This window comes from Toxorhynchites rutilus, chromosome 3 (assembly GCF_029784135.1).
Source record: "Toxorhynchites rutilus septentrionalis strain SRP chromosome 3, ASM2978413v1, whole genome shotgun sequence".
NCBI classification, from domain to species: Eukaryota; Metazoa; Arthropoda; class Insecta; order Diptera; family Culicidae; genus Toxorhynchites; species Toxorhynchites rutilus.
The window spans coordinates 261215973-261239466 of record NC_073746.1 but is presented as its reverse complement, the minus strand read 5'-3'; the positions used below and the strand labels follow the sequence as shown (position 1 = coordinate 261239466).

At 37.4% G+C, this 23494-nt stretch overlaps 1 protein-coding gene across 2 annotated transcripts in view; it reads right to left on the bottom strand.

The window, feature by feature from the left end:
• The window catches only part of LOC129776126 (uncharacterized), a 172535-nt gene that overhangs the window by 62807 nt on the left and 86234 nt on the right, over positions 1–23494 (bottom strand). The window contains exon 3 of one of the 2 annotated variants that reach the window (XM_055781557.1): positions 32–72. The exons of the other annotated variant lie outside the window; for it this stretch is intronic. The gene's annotated coding sequence lies outside the window, so the exon portion shown is untranslated. The remainder of the gene's footprint in view (positions 1–31; positions 73–23494) is intronic. 2 annotated transcript variants of the gene reach the window in all.

The following is a 23494-nucleotide window of genomic DNA, read 5'->3' as shown; positions in this document are numbered from 1 at the left end:
TTTTCAAACAAACAATTAATTGATGACTTACCGTAGCGCATGAGGTACCTGCAATTCCCATTTCCCATTTCCCTGCAAAACAAGACCAAGAGAATAGATGACGTAATGTTGTATGTATATCGAACTTTAAAATAATGAGTGGGTTATATGGAAGATTGACCATTGGCTTAGTAATTATTTGTTAATATTGATAGAGCTGTTGATTGAATGAAATAATTTCTCAATTCTATTGAATTCCACATATTTACTTTGTAAGTAAAAAGCTTGTACAAATCTCACGATAGGGCAATTCATGCATTGTGATATATTACGTTCTCCGTTACAAGTAAATTTAATGAATAAGTCTGACTGTCCGATATCCTTTGACGTATGGCGTGATGCCTTGGTTATCTCATCAATTTATCGATCATTATATTTTACATTTCCCTTTAAAGTTATTACTTCTCGGACCACGAATTTACTTGTTTTGATGAACTTCAGGTGCTCAGTTTAGATTTCGACATGCACGTCCAACGCATATTGTTGAATCAATCGTCGTTATCGCAGCAAATGGTTATCAACATTTTGCATTATTATCAAACGGTATGGGTTGAAGTTCGGTGAGATGAAGATATGAAGGTATATCTTCCAATGCCGTCCTGAATAACCGAGCTTAAATGTTATGTTCATACCCGCTTTTGTAGTCTGTGTTAGGCAAACATAATCCGGAGTGCAAAAGTGTATACGGATACAGGAGTAACCCCGGTTTACATGATCCAATAATTTCAACTGTTTGTACATTTTGTCAAATATAGGGTTGGGGAAAAAGAAATGTCGTATTTCTGATCGAAATTTGACGCTTCATTTAACATACTTAAAATTATCCAATTTAAGTCAAATATGCACCGTTTGGTTCGCAAACTTGTTGCTATTTAGAAGGCAACTTCATTATCCCCCCCTTATAAAACTCCCTCCTTATTTGCAAAAAAGTCAGACAGCCAGTTTTCGCAAGCCTCTTTTGAGGCCAACTTAGTATCACCAAGAGCGTTTTGCATGGACCGGAAGAGATGATAATCACTTGGAGCCAGATCCGGACTATACGGTAGGTGCAATAGGACATCCCATTCGAGTTCCCGTAGCTTCTGGCGGGTCATCAAAGATGTGTGAAGCCGAACGTTGTCCTGGTAGAAAACAACACCATTCCTATTGATCATTTCTGGCCGCTTCTGGTCAATCATCTGCTTCAAACGGTCAAGCTGCTCACAGTAGAGAACCGAGTTGAGGGTCTGGCGATAGTTGAGCAGCTCATAGTGGATGATTCCCTTCCAATCCCACCAAACACACAGTAAAACCGTCCTGGCCGTCAATCCGGGCTTAGCGATGGTTTGGACCGGCTCACCGCGCTTCGACCACGACTTTTTTCGCTTTAGGTTGTCGTACGTGATCCATCACTAGTCACCTTCAATCTTCTTCAAAAATGGGTCGAGTTCGTTCCGTTTCAGCAGTGCATCGCAGGCGTTGATTCGGTCTAAAAGATTTTTTTTGCGTCAACTCGTGTGGCACCCATACATCCAGCTTTTTTTGGAATCCAATCTTCTACAAATGGTTCCAAACGGTTTTTAGTCTATACCCAGTTCCTGGCCAATCGAGCGGGTGCTCATATGCCGATCTACTTGGATGATTTCAACGATTTTAACGGTTTCCACGACGATTGGCCTGCCAGTACGGGGTGTATCTTCGACAGCCACTACACCAGAACGAAATCGATCAAACCAACGCTGTGCTGTGCGAATCGTTACAGTATCGGGTCCATAAACTACACGATTTTTTTCAGCCGCCTTCGTTGCAGTTTTACCTCGCAGGTATTAAAAACGTAAAATATGGCGAATTTTTTGCTTGGTGGACTCCATCTTTGACGCGCTATAACTTGAGACTGAAAAGGACAATCACAACACTGTCAAAACGACACTTGTAGCACAGATTGTCGTCTTTAAATAGCCGACCCGATGCGATAAGTACAACTCAAGATATGTTTAAGTGTTGCCATATATTGACAATATACGACAATTCTTTTTCACCAACCCAATATATACCGGGAATTTGTTATTTTTAACCTTCCCGCTGAACACTTTTATTTTTTTTTTAAGTTGGGGCTACTGTCAGAGGTATCCCTATCAATTTTGAGCGCGATCAGTCATTTAGTTTGTTTACAGCGTCATTAGGAACAGGTTTTTTTTGGCGATTTTTGATATGATATTGTAAGAATATTCCCTTGGCGTTATGAGGCTTTGAAAGAGAAAATCCGTCGCAAACGGCTAGATTTGTGGAATAATGCACCAACTCATCGATCGATCATTGTGAATGAATTTTTTAACAAAAATGATCCGAGAAAAAAGGTCCATGTGGGAGTCTTGAAACGGTATGTTGCTAAAGCAAGTTTACAATGGTAGATTATAAAGCAATGTGGAGAAAATTTAAAACCCGTTATAATCATGTGAAGCAAATTTCCAGAACTCAGTGTTAGGTTGAAAAATTCATATTATTTTAACGCTCTCGGAAGAAAAAAAATTCTGTGAAACTGTGAAAGCAGCTTTAAGGCAGTATTCTAGTCTAGAAATTTGAAAAAAAAACCAAACATGGGCTGCCATACAAATGGAACTCAAATTTCTGCATTACTCGAGAATTAATCAAGCAAATAAAACCAAATTTTGCATGTGATGGTTTTAGGGTACAATAAATGTTTTTACGGTGGTTAGACACTCCACCCCCTCTCTCTTCATCGAGGTCGATTAGAAGATCAATCAATGAACAGTTCTGCGATTGGACCCATGAACTTGCTCATAGTAAGAAAACATGAATGTTTGAAGGTATTGATAACAAAAAACAAATTTTTGCCGGGTCAGTTAGTAATCAATAATAATGGAAACAAAATCCAAATTTATGGCGAGTGTAAAATTTATAATACTAATAAAGATGACTAGCTGAATATCAACATATTAAAATACCGAAATACTGAAATTAAATTACATATTCATACCAAATTCAAGTATTCAGTACTCAGATACGGACTGAAGGTTTTTATCTCATATTTAGATAAATTTAGTTTAGACAGTTAAATCTATTTTATTCGATTTATTGTACTTTTGACATTTCGGGTGAATTTTTTTTCTCTCGATTGTAACTTGTTTGACACTTCGATACGACAAGGAGAAGAGAGGTAATTCACAGTCTAAATTACAATATTTCAGAAGTTTATCAAGGTGCTTCATTGAAGTGTTTTGATGCGTTCGCATACTTCATGTTTGTATTCGGTTTAATTTTATTTACGTTCGGAGTTCAATCTGTGGATAATGACCGACTTGGATTTGTGTCACCCTCACGATGGCAGTGTTAACTTTTATTTAAAGCTCATGCTGATTTCACAGTGTACCATCTCGCTGGGAAGATGATATTAATTTGTATGCAAATTCTACTACCTGGGTCGCAGCTAAATGATAAAACACATCTGGCAGACAAACATCAAAGGAGCTTTCCTCCGTTGACTGATGGCGATGAGAAGAAGCTCTTACCTACTGCAACCGTGCTGTTTCATAACGCGGCGTTGAATTATTAGCGTTATTCAATTTACATTTCATTACGAATAGCTCGAGACGCAAGCAAGGTAACTGAGTTATGCTGAGCACAAGTATGAATATTTGAAGAAAACAGTTCGAATAAAGGAACAAAAATCACGATGGTTACTTAGTGGAACTGTGAAGCAGATCATTCTTTTCTTTCCCGGAAGATACTGCTGTTTGATGTTTGAATCATGGAAAAATATTTATGGTTGAGAAGAGTTCTAGTTTTGGTTTTATACTGTTTCATCCTTCCTTAAACATGTGATAATACCCATAGAAGTGTCATACTAGATAGCGCTCCACGAAGTTACCTATTCGCCCTCGAATCGAATTCAACTATCCAACAAACTTAGTCATTGCCATTCTCAATCCTTCTGGGAATTAAACGTGAAATGTTTTTTCCTTCCGCCCATTCATCCAAAGTACGTGTTCCGACTGTCGACAGCACTATGAGACAGTATTTTTGTCGTAGTTCCCGGTTTGCTATGTGTCGATACCAAGAGTCGTTCGGATCCTTCCAGTATGCTAACATGTCCATAGAATCCACTGACAGTGAAAAGGACACTGGATCGGTGCTGAACCGCAAGCAAGGAAGAGCACTGCTCTCTCGGTTAGATATTTCATGATATAATATACCCATGTCTGACCACCAGAACTAAGTTTTTTTTCTTCTAAAAAACTTTCCCCCAAATCAACTTCCATACGGACATGTTTGCGTGGGATTTTTTTTACGTTCCAAACATGATGCGGGGGCTGTTATTCTATTTTTATTCGAAATGGTCAAGAAAATACAACACATTAGTTTTTTTTTTGTAATTTGCCTCTTGAATAATGAAAGGATTTGTGTCACGTTTGTCTCTCGTTGAATTTGAGCGGACGAGCAAAGCGGAGGTGCTCAGGAAAAGTTTATTTTTTCAAATGCTCAGGTGTGCGGAAATTTACATGCTTGTTATTACAGGGTGGAATAATCGTTTGAGACATTCCAAAATTTGAATTCACTGTAAAAGTTGCACAGCCCAGCGTCGAGCCACAATTCGTTCTTTTATTCTCCTTCGGAAACAGTGTTGGTCCTTACGGAAATATCCCGAAAAAAAATTCAATATTATTTTTCCATTCTCGTAGCATTTGCTGTTGCCCGTGGGAATGTGTTTTACATGCAGAAAAAAAGTAAAGCATCCGTATTGTACATCCACCCCATCTCACCGTTTGGGAGTCGAACCTTCAGAACTTCTGGATATGCTGCTATTCTGGTCCGTTCAACCGCACATGTGGTAGGTAGTATACCGGTGGGAGGAAAATTTTTTCAAACTGGTTTGGAAAAGAGCTGACAGCGGCACTCCAATTTCAATTCATGTTTTTTTTGCTTCTGAATCACTTTGTGTTCATTTCTCGGAACATGCTTTTTCGGGCACGTGGTGGTCATTTATTTTTTTTACTATATGTGGGTATGAATTATTCAGTGACAAAGTGAGTCTGGAATTCACTTTCCAATGTTACATCGGAAGTATACATTTCCCTTCGTCTTCAGAGAGCATTTTTTTAGGAAAAACTTGAGCCATCTACGTTTATTTTTATATATTTTCATGAAAAGTGCGCATCCTACGGTCCATGCAAATCTAATAGTTCTGAGAATCGAATAGTTCTGAGATAACCATATTTGTACATCAAACTTTTACTATATCTCATATCGCCTAAAATGGAAGGAGCGAACGGTTTTGACTTGCCTACAGCGATTGAGCTATTAGAAACGCACGTTTTACTAGCTAAAATTTCGATTATTGAACTCGAAATCACACTGTTAAGCAGCGCACCTAATGGCCATTTCTGTAATATTTTGACAGCGGTTTGTTTCGAAGCGTTCCTCTTTCTGTTTAATTTTTCAAAAATTATGCGTGAAGAAAATTTATTTTGGACATCCACTTAAAAAAAACCAATTGTTTAGGTTATATGAACTTTAAATCGAGTCTTATTCAACACGTCAATGAAATGGAAATTAAAGGCAACTCTGCTATGATGCGCAGTAGTTCTCGCAAATTGTTACTTAACAGTGTAGCGTTCATTGTTTGACGTTATGATATCAACATCAAAGTCTAGCAACGCTTCCTGATTGCCATCGATTGCCAGAACATTGTTCCATTAGAAGAATCAGTACAGAATGCTCCCTGGTTACGGCAAATTTTTTTTGCTATTAAGTATTATATTTTTTTTTGCTATTTAAGCATCGAGTCTCTGTGTCTCACACAACGTACAAAGTCTTCCAGATTAAATCCTCACGCAACAAATTTGAATAACTTCTACAAAAGTGAACCGATGAGAGATTTTCGATGTGACAACCCCTTTTTCCGATAACGCGTTTTAAACGGTGAAAAAAAGTCTTCATGCACAACTCTAACATTACGACTTCGATGCTGTTGAAAATCCGAGTTATTTCTTCTTTAAGTTCCTCCAAAATTTGAAGCTTATTAACATAGCAACGGTCCTTCACGTACCCCTAGATGAAGTAATCGACAACGAGAAATGTTGAAATTCTTACCATAAGAGGACAAAGTTTCATCGGTTGCTCGAGTAATACGATTTCACTAAAAATACACGTTCTTGTAAATAGTACATCTAGACACTAAAAACCATCCGATCAGACTAAACGAGTAGCCGAATATTATCGTCCCGAACTGAGGAATGCAGTGTTACCATTGACGGAGCGAAAAAAATATAACGAACTGTTCGTTTTTTTTGCGTGAGTGTTTAATCTGAAAAGACCCTGTATAAAAACATATATATTTTGTGTTTCTAAGTCTATTCCCGTTGGTCTCTCTTTAATTTTTGGTGAGCCACGTGCAAGTTTTGCATTATCCTTTTTTGCACGTACCTTTTTGGCTGTTTGCTGTAAACAAAGCCTGGAGCGCGATTCTATCCCAAAGAACACAAAATTGCAAAAACTTTCTTCATTATTTCAAACAGATTCGGAGCTATTTCGGATCTGGCGATGCATACCGCGGGCCGTTGGGATGATGTGCGGTTTATCCTCGCGATACCCGTTTGGTTGGAAAAGAGCAGCTTTATGAAGTGTTAAAGCAATCTGTCTGTATATAATGAAGTACCTTTGGGTGTAACAGCGGCTCCAATGACACCACCAGGTGCTGGTGGAAATTTTATGCTTCCAGCGAACGGAGCATCAATTTGTTGATGGATATAAATCTTCACGGATCAGAAAAGTTAAGAATGTAATGATATAATTACCGTGATGACAGTGTTTATGGCTGATGAATATTGATTTCTTTCGTTCGAGTAGTTTTTAAGCTCAAAAGGGAAAGATTAATTCCCCAAAGGGAAAGATTTTTTATAAATGTAAACCACATATTGTTTTAATTCTGCTATCTTCTGGAGATGCTATTTTGAAACCCATTACGACACAGGTCGCACGTGCAGATATTACTATATGTTGGGAATCATATTCAAATGAAATGACGAAGAATATATCTTTCGAAGAAAGCCAAATTTATTACAATTAACATTTTTCTGACACGAGTGATTTTATTGCTTTTCCATTTCATTTGCTTTTTTATTTTGGCATTTTTTTAAAAATCCGAATGAATTGTTTATGAATGAATTTTTTATCACTTAATTTGACAAAACATCCCAGAATCGATAATTAGTCCATTAAATTGACAGATGTATCGGAATTTATTCTGTATTTCAGTTTTTCTCTTCATACGGGAAACAAACTGTGATGAATCAGAGTGGTAGAAGCATTTAAGTCATCGATACGTTTACATTCGCTGGAACTGTTCTTCATATCATAGAGAAGATATCTGCCCATATGCGTTTTTCAGAGTGTTAATATTCCCTAAGTGGTTGAATTGAGTCACAACAACAAGCTTTGACAGGTACATTAATCATAATATAGCACGAATAGCGTCCAATCCGTCCATCGCCGTCCGATGCTTTCGATCGATCAGGAGCATCGAACCTGCCTCATTGCGTTTGCGGGGGGCGTAAATCGTCGAACAGCATGTCCAATTAGAGGCGATTCGAAGGAGATTGTGTTCGCCTGCGACCATCAAAAAATTCAAGACGCGTGCAAGGGGATCCCGGTCTGACCGAGATAATGAAGAGAGAAACAGCAATGATGATGGATGATTTGTTGCCTGCCTTAGTGTTCTCTCTTCAAAGTTTCAGTATTCCGAAAACACCCACGCAAATACCCGTTCTCTGAACCCTGACTGTGATTTTTCGCATCAAAAGGAAACAAAACATCGTATGAAACAAATGACCAACATGGCGCACATTTCGGCGGCTTGCTGTTTTTTTTTGTTACAAATTGTGATGTAATCTGAATCTAGCTATGACACGTCCACTGGAGGAATCTGATGGTCGGCAATGTTCGACCGGCATGGCGGGATATAACCATGATTTATCACTTATATTATATTCTGATATATGCGATACGATTGCCAATTGGTAGCCTTGTCCGGAAAAGTGTTAGTGAACTATAGAAAGGATGGCTTAGATAAAACAAAATCGAAAACGAATCTCATCGCCGTCACGACATTTCGAGATTCGATTGAATGAGACAAAATATAAAAGCGATAGTGCGAGCCTACTATAGAACCGCTTCACAGTCTGCTACACAAATATTGCTTTTTACCAAATATATCCTCTAGTGCTATTTGTAGATTTAGTGTTCATTAAAGGCAATTGTGCATTCACAATGCTTATTATTGATACAAACTATTTAAATAACCTTGTGAATTTTGATCTATAATAAGTATGCATTTTAAATGCTAATTTACAGCAAAAAATAGATGAAAAAAGGTTGTTTTACTGTGCATGTTAATGCTCAATGGTTGCATGGGTCATAATATCAAGAATTCATATTTATGTGTAAACTAGCTGACCCGGCAAACTTCGTCTCGCCCAAAATGTATTTCTTGTTATCAATACCTTCAAGCATTCACTTTTTCTTACTAAGTGCACGTTCATGGGTCTAATCGCAGAACTGTTCTTTGATTGATCTTCTAATCGTCCCTTTGAAATTACTTTTTACTATAAAATTCCTAGTACTACCAAAACTCGTCATTATACTATCAGATTATTTTCAGACATAATTCTCATTCAAGATTTTTCAACCACTTGCAAATAACATGTTTCTCCGCTACATGGAATCAATTTTTGATACAGAAAAAACGATAGAATAAAGATAGCCCTAAATTGGGCAATTCCTTCCTCAAGTTTTGCTCTTATCAATACATTCGGCGATCCATTATTATTTATATAGATAGAAGAACATATAGGAGTGTGTTTTATCACATTAAAATCCATGTCCACTTTCGAACAATGATCAGTTTCGTTAGCGCAAACATCAAATGGACTAACAACGCTTGTCACTATGTAATTGTAGAACATATTGAATTTTCTGAACTATCTGAATTTTCTTCATTTTTCCGAAAATTTTTAATTGTCATGTTTGCTTGGAATATGTTTGGTTAAAACATGTGTAATATTTTATTGGGACCCCCTCTCCATTCCAGAGGAGGTAGGGGTATCATACCATCATAGAAACATTTCTCGTACCCAAAAACCGGCACATTCCAAATTTGGCTCCATTTGCTTGAATATTTCTCGAGTTATGCAGAAGTTTGTGTTTCATTTGTATGGCAGCCCCCTTCTCCTTAGAAAGGGGATTTGATTTCATTTGCTGGATTAGTTCTCGAGTTATGCCGGTTTTTTTTCTCTTGTATGGCCCCTTAGAAATTAATCGCATTTATCGAACCCTGAAACCTCTATATGCCAAGTTTGATTCTATTCGCTTTATTAGTTCTAGAGTTATGCATAGAAACATTTTGTGTCTCCTAAAACCTTCACATGCCAAATTTGGTTCCATTTGCTTGATAAGTTACGAGTTATGCAGAAATTTGTGTTGGAAGAAGTGTTGAACAACCTTAGCGACGTTTCTTACTCCCTAAAACCTCCACATTCCAAATTTGGTTCCGTTTGCTTGATTGGTCTTGAGTAATGCTGAAATTTATGTTTCATTTGTATGGCAGCAATAGTGCCATACAATGCCTTAGAACCATTAGTGCCAAGAAGAAGAAGCGGTAATTATATGGTTTGCTATCGTGCTGAACGGACATGCGAAGCTGTTAGCTTCAGAATGTGATTGTGTCACATTTACCTAAAAGACAGCTACCGAAAGACATTTAACCGAGTTCCAATCACACGAATGTGATATTGTGACAAATACCTACATTTACCCGAATGAACATTTACCCGAATGCGACATTTACCCGAATGCAACATTTACCCGAATGTGACACTTACCCGAATGCGACATTTAACCGAAGGTAACATTTCCCTAAATGTATTATTTACGGTTATATTTTATCAGAATTTATTTTTAATATTTAATCCTAACGTCATTAAAATGATCACATTCATACATTAACCAGGTATCCGAAAACTCGTATATTGCGAACTATATTTTTCAATGTTATGAAAAAGATATGCAGTTTCACATTTATACTAATTAAACTATAAATTTTGTGTAAATGATGGATTTTCAAATTCGATTATAAATATTTTTAAGTCATTTGGATCACGTAGCCCTGTGTATGGGCTACGTGCAGGAAAGTTGTCAATTTCAAGCAGTCGCCATAAAATTCATAAAGTGAAATATTAAAACCTGACAAAAAAGACAGACAATGCGTTGGAAGGAGATAAAACAACAGTATCATAACACAACGAGATTCTAGAGCATAATGTTCCGGAATAGGGATATATTTGTTTATCTTGTTCTTTTTTTAGGTTTTGGTCAAATAAGTTATAATGGATTAATGGAATAATACATTTCTTTTTCCTCAACCTAAAATATCTGGCTTGTAATGGAGCGCGGCCGGTGTAGAGACTTTTGAAGCTAAAATTAGGTAGGAAACATAAAATTAAAACTGGAGTTATTTTTAGAAACTTCAGCTATAATTCATTTAGTTGGAAGAATAAAGTTCGACCTAATAAAATCTTGTTATGCTAATTCTGCTTAGAGCTTTTATCACATTAATCAAAGGTGTAATACCGGAATGAATATATAATTCACCATATTTGGGTGTCACTGTCCATTTGGCCAACAGATGTATGCCAGTGAATGCATTAAACCGAAATGATTCACTTCAACCCGTCCCTGGAATCCACCCGCAAAGTTTCATTCTTATCCAAATCAGCTACGCTATCGCAAATGGACTTCCAAAACTGCGAAAGGCGGCTTATTCGGGAGATAAAAAATGGTAACAAACCAAAACGAAACAACAAAGCGAAGCTCGATACCATTGACAAATGTGCGAAGGTTTTACGATCAGCAGGTGCTCAATATGGAAATGGATTTAAAACAAGTTTTTTTTTGTCAAATGAGGATGAGAGCACATCTTGGAAAACAACTCTCACCGCAGTCGATGGTATTGTGAGTGGCATTCTGTAAGGAAATCCAACCAGGGATTTGTTTCAAGAAGTTTCTGCTTGTGGTTTTTTTATTTGCAATTTGTTATGAGCATTTGTTTCGGAAACGCAACATGCTCTCCATAAGCATTGGTAATTCAGTGGAAAATCGGAAGTTTGACAAGAAGAAAATGATTGAAGTTCCTCTGCAATTTCGCAAAATTATTTAATTATTTGAGTTATTCGAATCATATTGAGTCTATAGTTATAATGTTTGGCGCGCTCCCATTTTCAATTTCCCAATGCATACTCAATAACAACATTATTTGAAGTATGCAATTCGAATAGTCTAGTCGATGAGTTAGTCTCAAGAATGTTTGTAATGTGCTGCAATTATTTGCAAAGATCGATTCGGCTAGTCGAATATGCTCTTTCATTGATTCTCCTCTTTTTATCCATCCTATAGCCAGAATGGGAAAAAAGATTAAGGTAAATGCCAAAAATAGCTTCGAGGTAATTATTTTCTGCTTATCCCCCATAAGTGGAAGAAATATTTGCCAATTATAATGTTTTTCGCACAGACGCACACACACTCCTTCTGATACTATTTTAGAGAAGAATAGAAGTGCGTGCCAAGTCTTTCAAAATGTTGAGTTTGTGTAGAGAAACTGGAAGATTTACGTAATAAACGATTACAGCATCATTAAAAAGATGGGATCTATTTTATCATTATGTGCGGAACGGACTCCGAGAAAAAGGGGTAGGAATGTTGGAAAAATACATTAAATGGAAGTCAGTATAATAAATTTTATTGTCAATGCTTCACGACGATGGTAATGGGCAGAAAACACTTTAGAGACACTTCAGCCTGCTTGAAAACAGCTTCTCGGTGAATAACTAACTTGAGGCTAGACAAGTGCTTCGAATAGTGAATGTCGGTACAAAGCTCAGCAGAAGTTTTTGTTTGTTTCTTTAAGATGCCACGAGATGAGAGTTCGGAGAGAGGAAAAATAGTTGAATAGCAGCTGGATAGAACAAAACAAGTAAAGGCCGTATCGCGTGCTATATATACACAACAGTACCGATATATTACCATGACATCACTCATCTTTTCTAAATTTTGCACCATAAAAGTTATATTTAATATCGATCATAGGAGAAAATTATGTTTTTTAGCGTAAAATCCTCACGTTGAGTTTTTTCATCAATTTTAATGCCTAAATTCACGTTCATTACTTCAAATATAGGCTTATAATATACAGAGGCGATGAACGAAAACAAATCTAATAGATCATACATACATAGAACGTGCGATACGGTGGGAGGATGACTTAAACTTCAAATTTCCATCATCCTAAGTTACTCTCGATCTAGAATTCCTACAGAATTGTTCGTTGGATGACGGGAAATTATGTAAATACTTATTTGGTATTACCGGAATTTGAATTAAAAAATGAAGGAGGTAGTGTCTAGCACACGACCGTCATTTTGACTACGACTACGAAATCATTCTTTTTCATTCGTTTGTTGATCACTTCGGATATTAAATTTTTAGTAAAAAGTTTCAGTGGTATGGAAAGAGTTGTGGTTTCTGTAGAATCAGCTGAAGAAGGTAGAGCCATAATTCATTCTTTCCCACACGAGAATAATATGATGAGTACTAGAATAATGATCAAGTCTAAAAGTGTTCGTGCTTGTATGTTAACATCGCTTCGTTGCATTGTTGTTTCACACTACCTGTTACATTTTTTCATTTACTTTTGGAGTTGTCATGCTTTTCACTTACATTTATCGACTCAAAAAGGAATAGGCGCATACGATGGGGCAAACTCGCTCAAAGGGAAAATCATATCTCTTCCGATATTAGTTGATTAAAACTTTACCAATATAAATAATTAATTGCACTTTTAGTTTGGAATTCATTGGAGGTTTTGGAGGTGGAGGTTTTAGTGTGCAATAAGTGTGGAGGCAATAAATGTGGAGGTTTTAATTTGCAATAAATGATTCTATGGTGGTTAGATACTCTTCCCCCTCTTTTTGGGGGGTGGGGGATCTGCCATACAAATAAAACATAAATTTCTGCATTACTCGAGAAATAATCAAGCAAACGAAACCAAATTAGGTATATTGAGGTTTTAGGGCGCAATAAATGTTTTCCCAGTGGTTATACACTCCACCCCTCTCTCTAAGGAGGGCTGCCATACAAATGAAACAAAAATTTCTGCATAACTCGAAAACTAATCAAGCAAATGGAGCCAAATTTGGCATGTGAAGATTTTAGGGGGCACGAAACGTTTCTATGGTGAATAGACGACACAGATGGTCTATCTTCATTCTATCATATTTTCTGTATCAAACATTAATTCCATGTAACGGAGAAACATGTTATTTGGAAGTAGTTGAAAAATCTTCGAGAATTGTGTCTAAAAATAATCTGATATTGTAAAGAAGAGTTTTGGTAGAAGTATTAGTAATCGATTAAAAGATCAATCAATGAACAGTTCTGCGATTGGACTCATGAACTTGCGCTTAGTAAGAAAACGTGAATGTTTGAAGGCATTGATAACAAAAAACAAATTTTGGGCGGAACGAAGTCTGCCGGGTCAGCTAGTGACATATAAAATACAACTGTGATAGAGTCAGTTGGTATAGAACCGATTCCTACGAAAGTTTTCTTCGAATAGATATTCGGACTGTGGACAAACTCTAGACAAAAAAATAGAGGAGTTGTGCCTCTTGCTCCCCTACTCTTTTTGTATAGATTTGTAGAGATTCTTGGAATGCAGGTAAGCACGTTAAATGAGCACGAGATGAAATATGAATTATCCTAAATCTTCGAGAGTTTTTATTAATTTTCTGTAATAACTGTTGTCGATTTTCTGTCCGATAATCTTTTCTTTTTTGACCAAGCGGTAATCTATCATTCAATCGGAGATATTATTGTAGTAAAGGTCTTACTGGCAAGTTCTATGAAATAAACGATTTGTTGTTGAATTAACTACAAAAATATTGTTTTAGTCCGCAAAAACATTTTGGTCTATCAAACATATACATATCAAAGCAAAAACATGAAACAAGATGATTTCAAACCTATAATTTTTGAAATGATGTGTATTTCATCTCTAGGTGCAAATTTAACTCGAAGTTACAGCTTTTTAAAAATCACTACAAGATCTTTATGTTGCCTTGACCTTGCTTCTCTAACGCTCCTAGTCAATTGTGTAACTTTTTGCGTTTTAGAATTCAGTACACAAATATTACCTTTTTATTTTAAAAAGAACACCACTTGAAATATCTATTATCTACTTACTTATGCGTACATAAACCATTCCTTTAACGTTAGTGATTTCTCCCTGAAATATCTGAGTTTAATTCACCCATTCACGGGGAGTTGAACAGAATGCAAATTCATTAAAATATGCACAATTTGTGCTCATGTTGTTCTAACACGGGAAGCAAGAAGGATAAAGCGTTCGCAATTATGCTTTTCCACGGCATACAAAACATCAACCCACCCCCACAGCCCGACCATGTTTACGTTTTCCTGTCTAGCTAATCGCTTACCGCTAGTGAAGCGGTCGCACTGTGGGGTGTATTTCCAGCCAAGCAGAAGGATCAAAATATTATATTTTCATTATTCTTCAAAAGTTTTTGGCATTTTTTTCTATTATTTCAAAAACAGTTTATCAAAATATGTTGTTAAAATACATTTGTGAATGTTTCACGATCATATTTTGGAAAAGGCCCCCGTTTTAAAATTTAAAACTTACATCATCTTGAAAACGTTATCAAAAATGTTTGGTATTTATTCTAGTTTGTATGATCAAAGTATGTTGTTAGAGGATAGTATTCAACTTTTCAGGATCGAAGTTTGAAAAGGGAAGTATCGTGGAGATACTCGTACTTTATAATAAAAATATTTGAATTGGGTTTTGTACATGGTACAACGTAAAAATTGTGAAAACATTTTTGAAAAATATACCTTAAAAAGTAATATCAATATGGCTGCAATAGTTGTTACGTTATTCTGCTTCAAAATCACCTAATGCAAAACCAATATTTTCTGTTAAACCAAATTCCTGACATGTGTTACTTAGTTCGTATTACCTTTCTTGATATCGAAGTTCTGGCTATAACCATTATCATAACAGTATCATTTGATGGACTTAAAAAAGGAAACCCTTTTGAAAACTTTGTCGAGAAATATTCAAAATACACTCGTCAAAAAAATTAGTGGAACAGAATGCGAAGTCGGAAATTTTAGGTGATTTTTGACATGCTGTAACTTCGTGAAAAATCAACGCATATCGATGGGATGTACATCATTTGGAAGATATAACTTTCAGATATTAGAGTATTTTACGTAAATAATTTTATCTTGGTGTGTGTAGGAGAAGTGGGTAACAATATCGGGAAGAAATGTAAAATCGATTTTTCTCTGTTTTTTCAAGAATATTCTGGCCTAACACAATTTTTTGCTGACCAACTCAACAGCAAATTCGATTAACCATGCCAAGCAGCTTTCACTTGGTTCCAAAAACGTTCCTGTAGGACCTTCCCACACACAGATATTTCAGTTTGAATCTAAAATTACCCCTTCGTCTTTGATGATGAATAATTCAATAAACAACCATTGCATCGCAAATCGAAAGGCAGTTTTGAAAATTCCAATAAATTCTGCACAAGGATAAGTTGTTACTTTGATGAAAAAAATTCTGCACAAGGATAAGTTGTTACTTTGATGAAAAAAAAAAAATATTTAAATTTTTTGCATCGATTTCAATAAAGTGTCAAAAACCGGGTTTTTTTATAGTGCCTTACAAAATCCACTGTAATTCTGCAAAGATCGCATTTTTAGTCTAGTATATTCCCTAAACATTTGTGAACGGTTCATATTGATACGATCAGCCGTTTTTTCTAGCCGATTCTTCAAAATTTGTGGTGAATTAGAGGAGCATTGAATCGCAAATCGTATCAGAAGTACAAAATCCTACGCGATTCTCAGAACGAACGATTCGTAACTTTCGTTTTCATGCGTTTGTAGGTACAAATATTGTAAGGAGTGATGATACTCACACATATACATACGCATTTCCACCCACAAACTCATTAAGACGAAATTTACAAATCTTTCGTTCTGAGAGTCGCGTAGGATTTTGTACTTCTGATACGATTTGCGATATATCTTACAAATGATGTGCATCCACTCGATATGCGTTAATTTTTCACGAAGTTACAGCATGTCAAAAATCACTTAAAATTTACGATTTCGCATTCATTCATTTTTTTGTCGAGTGTATTTCAAGCTAATCGTTTTTTCTCATACCAAGAGTAAAAAACCATAAATAACACAAAATCGTTGAAAACTTTTTTGAAATTGAAACCTTTCATAGTGACCGAAATTTTTCGGAACGCTTTAGCTACAGATGCAAATTGCAGTAGTGTTTTTTATAACTTTTTGGGAAATGAGTCAAGCATAACAAAAAAACAATTTACCGAAATGGCTTTGTAGAAAAAAGTGCAATAGTTTAAAAGGAAAATCTTTAAAAAAGGATTAGTGAAAGTCAGTTGTTGATTTTTGTCCACCTGAAATCCCATAGTGGATTGGGTTTTGCTCGTGTTAGCCTGGAAGTGTTCATATCTTGATATTTTCACCTCGCTCTTTGGGTTTCGCCACCTGGTTAAATGTTCGCATTCATTATAAAAGCACGTGGCTCAGGATGGTGATGGATTGATGCTTCGCAAAGTGTATGCATATATAGCAACGTTATTGTTTGCGATCGTGCGTTATTACAACTGCGACTTTCGAGTTGGTGCTTCTAACGCGTAATTAGGAGCGCGAACGGGGGAAATTCAACTAAAGCATAACGGTCGCAATTAAATTATCATATTAGCTGCGACATTGGTAAAGTCTCATAATTTATATGCAAATGATTCGAAAATGCTCTGTAGTTCTTAAAACATTCAATTAGCTAAAACAAATGAATTATTTGAGATTTTTGATGGAGTTCAACGACGACTGAGAAGTGTCGTTAAAGGTGAGAAATTGGATTTATTGATACCGTTTGAAGTTATCTTGAAAGATCATTAAATACTAGTACTAAACGAGTCATTTCCATTTTGATTCGGATCAACTTCACGAAACTTTTATGACTTTAAGGAAACAATTTTTTCTTGCAATCTGTCGGCTTCCTTTTTTTATCCCATTTGTTTTTTTCAGGCTTATTAGCATATTAGAACAGAGCCGAATTTTAATCGTGTACATGTCACATGGTTATCATATCTATAATTAGCACATTACACTGTTGCCATTTTTCGGCGTAAAAGAATTCCTTCTATACCATTGCATATGGTACATTTACACAGATGTCGGCTTCCTCTTGTAGATTTCCCATTTTTTTCTACCTTGAGAAATTTTGCTTCTGCCTCTCGTGGTCGTTTCATGTATTTGATCCATTTGACGCAAATGCTTTTTTCTTCCGGCTTTGATGTAAACGCGTCCTAAAATTATCAATAAGTATTTTTCAAACTGTACCGACCAAAAGAACCGACTAGATTAACAGCAAAATACAATTTGAATACATTAATACCATTGCGAAAATAATCGTAACTATCCATCGTGCGTACGTTCTATCCAAGGGGGAAATAAGAAAATAAAGCCGCCATATAAAAATTGGCCTCACTCTAGTTAACCTCAGTCTCGCACCATCTAGCGAGCAGACAAAAGTCTTCCTTAATGCTAATAGAATATACAATGATTTTGCTTGATACAATGGGAGATAGTGGGAGATAATGGGAGATAATTTTCATAATGCATTCTCACAACATGCATTATGCATGCATAGTACAAAGCGTGAACTGACGAGCAGAAACAAAGCAGAAGAGAATAGGGTAAATGATCTTGGTTTGTCTAATCTAGTGTGTTACGCAACTAGTAAATGCAAATCGATTTTTCTTCATGAAAATCACATATAATCTATACGAGTTTGGGTTTGTTGAAAAGCCAAATTTTCCATTTATCATTGTTAGAGTTTACTGTCATCATATTGATCCATTCATAATTCAGGATTTCTTCAAAAAATTGCCTTTTCTTGGGCATTTCAAAAGTGTTCACCTCAAAACACTCAACACAGAGAGACATTATTTCTGCTATGCGCGAAGGACACCATAAACAAACTGCAGCGTACCAAGCGGTGGACAAGACTACATCCGTGAATCAGACAACTCATGATCAGAATTGCGGTCATCTAAATGCGTTGATAACGTGGTTTGGCTATGTAAATCTGATACAAATGGTGTGCAAGTATGATGTTTACAATATTTGTAAGTGTTATAACCCAGAAAACCTTAAAAGCAGCAATTAGCAGCACAGCAGAGACCGTCATCGGGTATGAACAGCGAGGACAACGGAACGAATGGTTTGACGACGAGTGCCGAGCGCTCCTGAACGAGAAGGATGCAGCACGCGCAGCCATGCTGCAACGAGCGACTCGACAAAACGTGGAATTATACAAACTGAAGCGAAGGCAGCAAACACATCTCTTTCGGGAAAAAAAGCACCGCCTGGAAGAGAAAGAGTGTGAGGAGATGGAGCTGCTTTATCGTTCTCCAGAATCGCGGAAGTTCTTCAAGAAACTAAACGTCTCGCACAAAGGCTTTGTGCCGCGGGGCGAAATGTGCAGAAACAAGGAAGGAGGCATCTTGACGAACGAACGCGAGGTGATCGAAAGGTGGAGGCAGCACTACGATGAACACCTGAACAGCGCGCAGACAGGAGACCAAAACGGCGTTGAGGAGGACTACACCGGTGCAATGAACAACGGCAACGTACCACCCCCGACGATGGGTGAAGTTAAGGTGGCCATTCATCAGCTCAAGAACCACAAAGCAGCTGGTAAGGATCGTAGCGGAGCTCTTCAAGGGAGGTCTGGGAAAACTTGTGGAGTGTATGCACCGGTTGATAGTCAGGATCTGGGACACAGAACAGCTACCAGAGGAGTGGAAGGACGGGGTAATCTGCCCCATCTATAAAAAAGGCGACAAGTTGGATTGTGAGAACTATCGTGCCATCACAATCCTGAATGGTGCCTACAAAATTTTGTCTCAGATCGTCTTCCGCCGTCTATCGCCAATAGTAAGTAGATTTGTGGGAAGTTATCAGGCCGAATTCATGCCCGGTTGCTCGACGACGGACCAGATTTTTACACTGCGGCAGATCCTCCAAAAGTGCCACGAGTATCAAGTCTCTACACACCACATCTTCGTCGACTTCAAGGCCGCATATGATACAATCGACCGACGACAGCTATGGAGGATCATGGATGAACACGGCTTTCCCTGAAATCTGACAAGACTGATTCAGGCCACGATGAACGGTGTGCGGTGCAGTGTGCGGATCTCACGTGAGCTGTCGGAATCATTTGAGCCTCACAGGGGACTTCGACAAAACGATGGACTCTCATGTCTGCTCTTCAACGTGACGCTGGAAGGTGCGGGGCACGATTTTCAACAAGTCTAGTAGTTCGCCGACGACGTGTACATAATCGGAAGAACACATGCGACGGTAGCCGACATGCATACCCGACTGAAACACGAAGCAGGGCTGATTGGGCTTGGGATCAATGCGTCCAAGACTAAATACATGCTAGCTGGAGGGACTGATCGCAACAGAGTTCTTCTTGGTAGTAGTGTTGTGATCGACGGCGACGAGCTCGAGGTGGTGGAGGAATTTGTCTACCTTGGCTCGTTGATAACAACTGACACCAACAACAGCCGTGAAATTCGAAGACGCATTGTCAATGGAAGTCGTGCCTACTATGGGCTCCGCAAATCCTTGAGGTCCAACAAGCTCCGACCCCGTACGAAGTATACCATGTACAAATCCCTAATTCGACCGGTTGTTTTCTATGGGTACGAAGCATGGACGATGCTTGAAGAGGACTCACAAGCGCTCGGAGTTTTCGAACGCCGAGTGCTCAGAACAATATACGGTGGTGTACAGGAAAACGGAGTATGGAGAAGGAGAATGAACCTCGAACTGGCGCAACTCTACGGCGAACCCAGCATCCAGAAAGTCGCCAAGGCTGGACGAGTGCGATGGGCAGGGCATGTTGCAAGATTGTCGGACAGCAGCCCTGCAAAGATGGTATTCGCATCTAATCCGGTAGGAACAAGAAGAAGAGGAGCCCAGCGAGCGAGGTGGTTGGACCAGGTGGAGCAGGACTGGGCAAGAATCGGTGCAACCGAGAGTTGGAGAACTGCAGCTATGGACCGGATTTATTGGAGAAGAGTAGTGAATAAGATCTAATCTCAATGGGATGTAGAGTCATAGTAAATAAATAAAATAAATAACCCAGAAAAGGTTTGAATACGTGCGAAATAATCATCTGGTGATTGATTGAAAGTTTGCTCATAGCGCATTGACATCAATAGAAGGAGCATTTTATAATCCTTTAAAAGAATGTGAATCCGTAAAAATATACTTTAAAACTAAAGTAATTCATGAAAAAGACAATTTTACTTATATGTGTTGAAACATTCGAATACCTGATTTGGCACAGGTGCGCAGAATTAGAGCATTCAAAAAAGTGGACAAACCATGATCATACTTTCGACTGGACAAACCAAAATAATTTTCCTTAATCATAAATTGGATTTGCAAAAACCATTGATTGTCCGGCTAGCGGGCAGAAGTTTTTCTCGACGTGCAATCGCTTTGGAAGGAGAGTAGTGAACGAAGGATATCAAACTGCATTGCGATCTGGCCTTTGTTCTTAAAATCGATATTGGAGACTCGATGAAAATGTATTTCGCGTTGTTTTATATATTCTTTCAAGAAATAATAAATGTATGCAGTAATTCCATTCAAAACAGTTCATCGAAAGAAATGGCCTCGATTTTGCTTATATCTCGTACAATTATTCCTTATCGAAAAATGTTAGCGTCTGTTTATCAGATCTACCCTAAGTAGCCCTAAGATGTAGCACGTGATGGTCGACCAGTTGTCGAAAATGTTGAAGGAGTTTTGGAAATCATCGAGTTTACATAACATCGTACCATAAACAGTTTGAAACTACTTCAATAAGGCCGAGATGACATTGAATCGGAGTACGCACGTAAATTTGATTGTACGATAACTGACCAAGAGAAATAAACAATTTTGTTCGCTAAAAGCTGGCGAATTCGAATGAAGCGAGGGGGAAACAATGTAACCACACCAATACAATTCTATGTAGTTGTTTACATCCACGATTGCATACGATTCGTGCAGCCACATATTCGTAAGAAGCTGCAAGCAATGTCATCACAACCTAAGGCTGGATGTAGGAAAAAAGATCAATGTATGGGTATTGCTCAAAAAAATTCCTGATAAAGACTCCCTTCAATTTTATGAAAAAATAGCAATAAATTATGATAGAGAGGATCAGAAAAATATGGTCTCGTATATGAGAAAATATCTACTTAAAATATTTTAAGTTCAGAAAATGGTGTGCGAGGGATTATATAATTTGATTGTGTTTTTCGAAATTAAGGTAATACGAGGGTCACTATTTATATTTCGGGAATAGGAACAAAAACTTTTGCATGCGCTTAAACCAATTTTCAAAGCATTTATTCCAATCGACACGAGCCTTTTTTTTTGAGCGATTGTCAAATTATGTGGGATCCAACGTGAACATAATTTTCGCACAACTAAGTGTTCATGTAAAATCGCATATATGCTGGTGGAACTAATGCTTAGTGATGCCTCAATCTCACAATAGGTTACATGACGATCTTGCTTAATCATTTCGTGCACAGCATCGATGTTTTCTGGCACTACAGTCGATTTTGGACGACCTTCACGAAACTCGTCGGACAGCGAACTACGACCACGATTGAATTCACTATACCAGCGATACACAGTGGTTTTTGATGGAGCTTCATCGCCAAAAGTCAAATTAAGTTGATTGGCGCACTCTTGTTGTGATAATCCACGTCGAAAGTCGTAAAAAATCATCGCACGAAAATGTTCACGATTCAGTTCCATTTTTTTGCCGAGACCAAACTTTCAACTAAATATAAAATAAACAAATAGCGTCCGTATGATAAAATGTTCTGAGTACGTATATCGTCAAAAATGTCAAACTTTACGATGGAACCGTCAGATGGACTCACATGACATCAGTGTTGCCAATTCCCGAAATATAAATAGAGACCCTCGTAGATACGTATGCACATTGGTTAGTTACTGTATGACGAATTATTTTTTCAAGACCCCGAAATTATAGATTGTACATTATGAGTAAAACGCGACATTATAACATTCCCATTCCGCAGAACCATACACATCGTACTAATCATTGTTTTGCATTCACTTACAAAATAACTCAACACATTCGAATTAACAGCTCAGCTGAAAAGTACATTAGATTGACGTCTAGATGGCGCCTCTTGCAAAAATCTACTTGACTATCACAAAGTACCATCTTTCAATGGATACGTGTCAAAATTTGACAGCAATCGGTCGATTGATTCGTGAGTTACAGCATTGAGAGTGAAGCAACTTTTGTTATTGTGAAAAAAATGGAAATGTGTAATGTGTGAAATGATAGCAAAATTACATGAATTGGGCTTCGAATTGCTTCCACATTCTCCGTATTCTGCAGATCTGGCCCCCAGCTACTATTTTCTGTTCGCAGACCTGAAGAGAATGCTCGCTGCCGAGAAATTTAAGACCGATGATGAAGTGATTACCGAAATTGAGGCCTATTTTGAGGAAAAACCGAGAGAGTTCTATAAAAATGATATCGGAAAGTTGCAAGATCTCTATAATCGCTGTATTTCCCTCGAAGGCAATTATGTTGAATAAGAAAAATGAATTTTGCAAAATTCAATTTTTTGTCCCGGGCTGGTTTCTAACAAATATCAACCTCTTTAACTGTCAAATAATAACTCATAAACTAATAACCATCAACATTGTCTATAAGTTTGCTTTTATATTCTTGCTGTTTCTATAAAATGTGGTCCGTTCCGTTCGGTCGACACGTTTGAACCTTTCTCCCTTATTTTTGTACCCTTGTTGTAAACATGTTGTAAACTTAACCGAATTTGATGGAATGATGCAAATGCCACACAATAAAACCACGCCTAGCCCAGGAGCAATTAACAATAAATTATTGAGGTTCAGTTACTGGAAAAATGCACTGCGTGATTTGATAGTATCGGTAAAAATAACTTCATGGTTCAATCATATTTGCAAGTGCATTTATACGTTGATTACTCTAACCGGAATGCGTGCTTTGAAGTGTTAAACGTATATACCATAATTATTTCAGAAAAGTCACTTGCAAGTGATACTTATATGGTGAATATGAGGTTGTAGCGTGATGGTAGTTTACGGCAACGTCGAAAATTGTCGAATGAAAAACAGATGTGCAAGATATCGTTTAACTTTTATCATGCACGATAAGGTGCTTGTCAGATATTATGGGAAT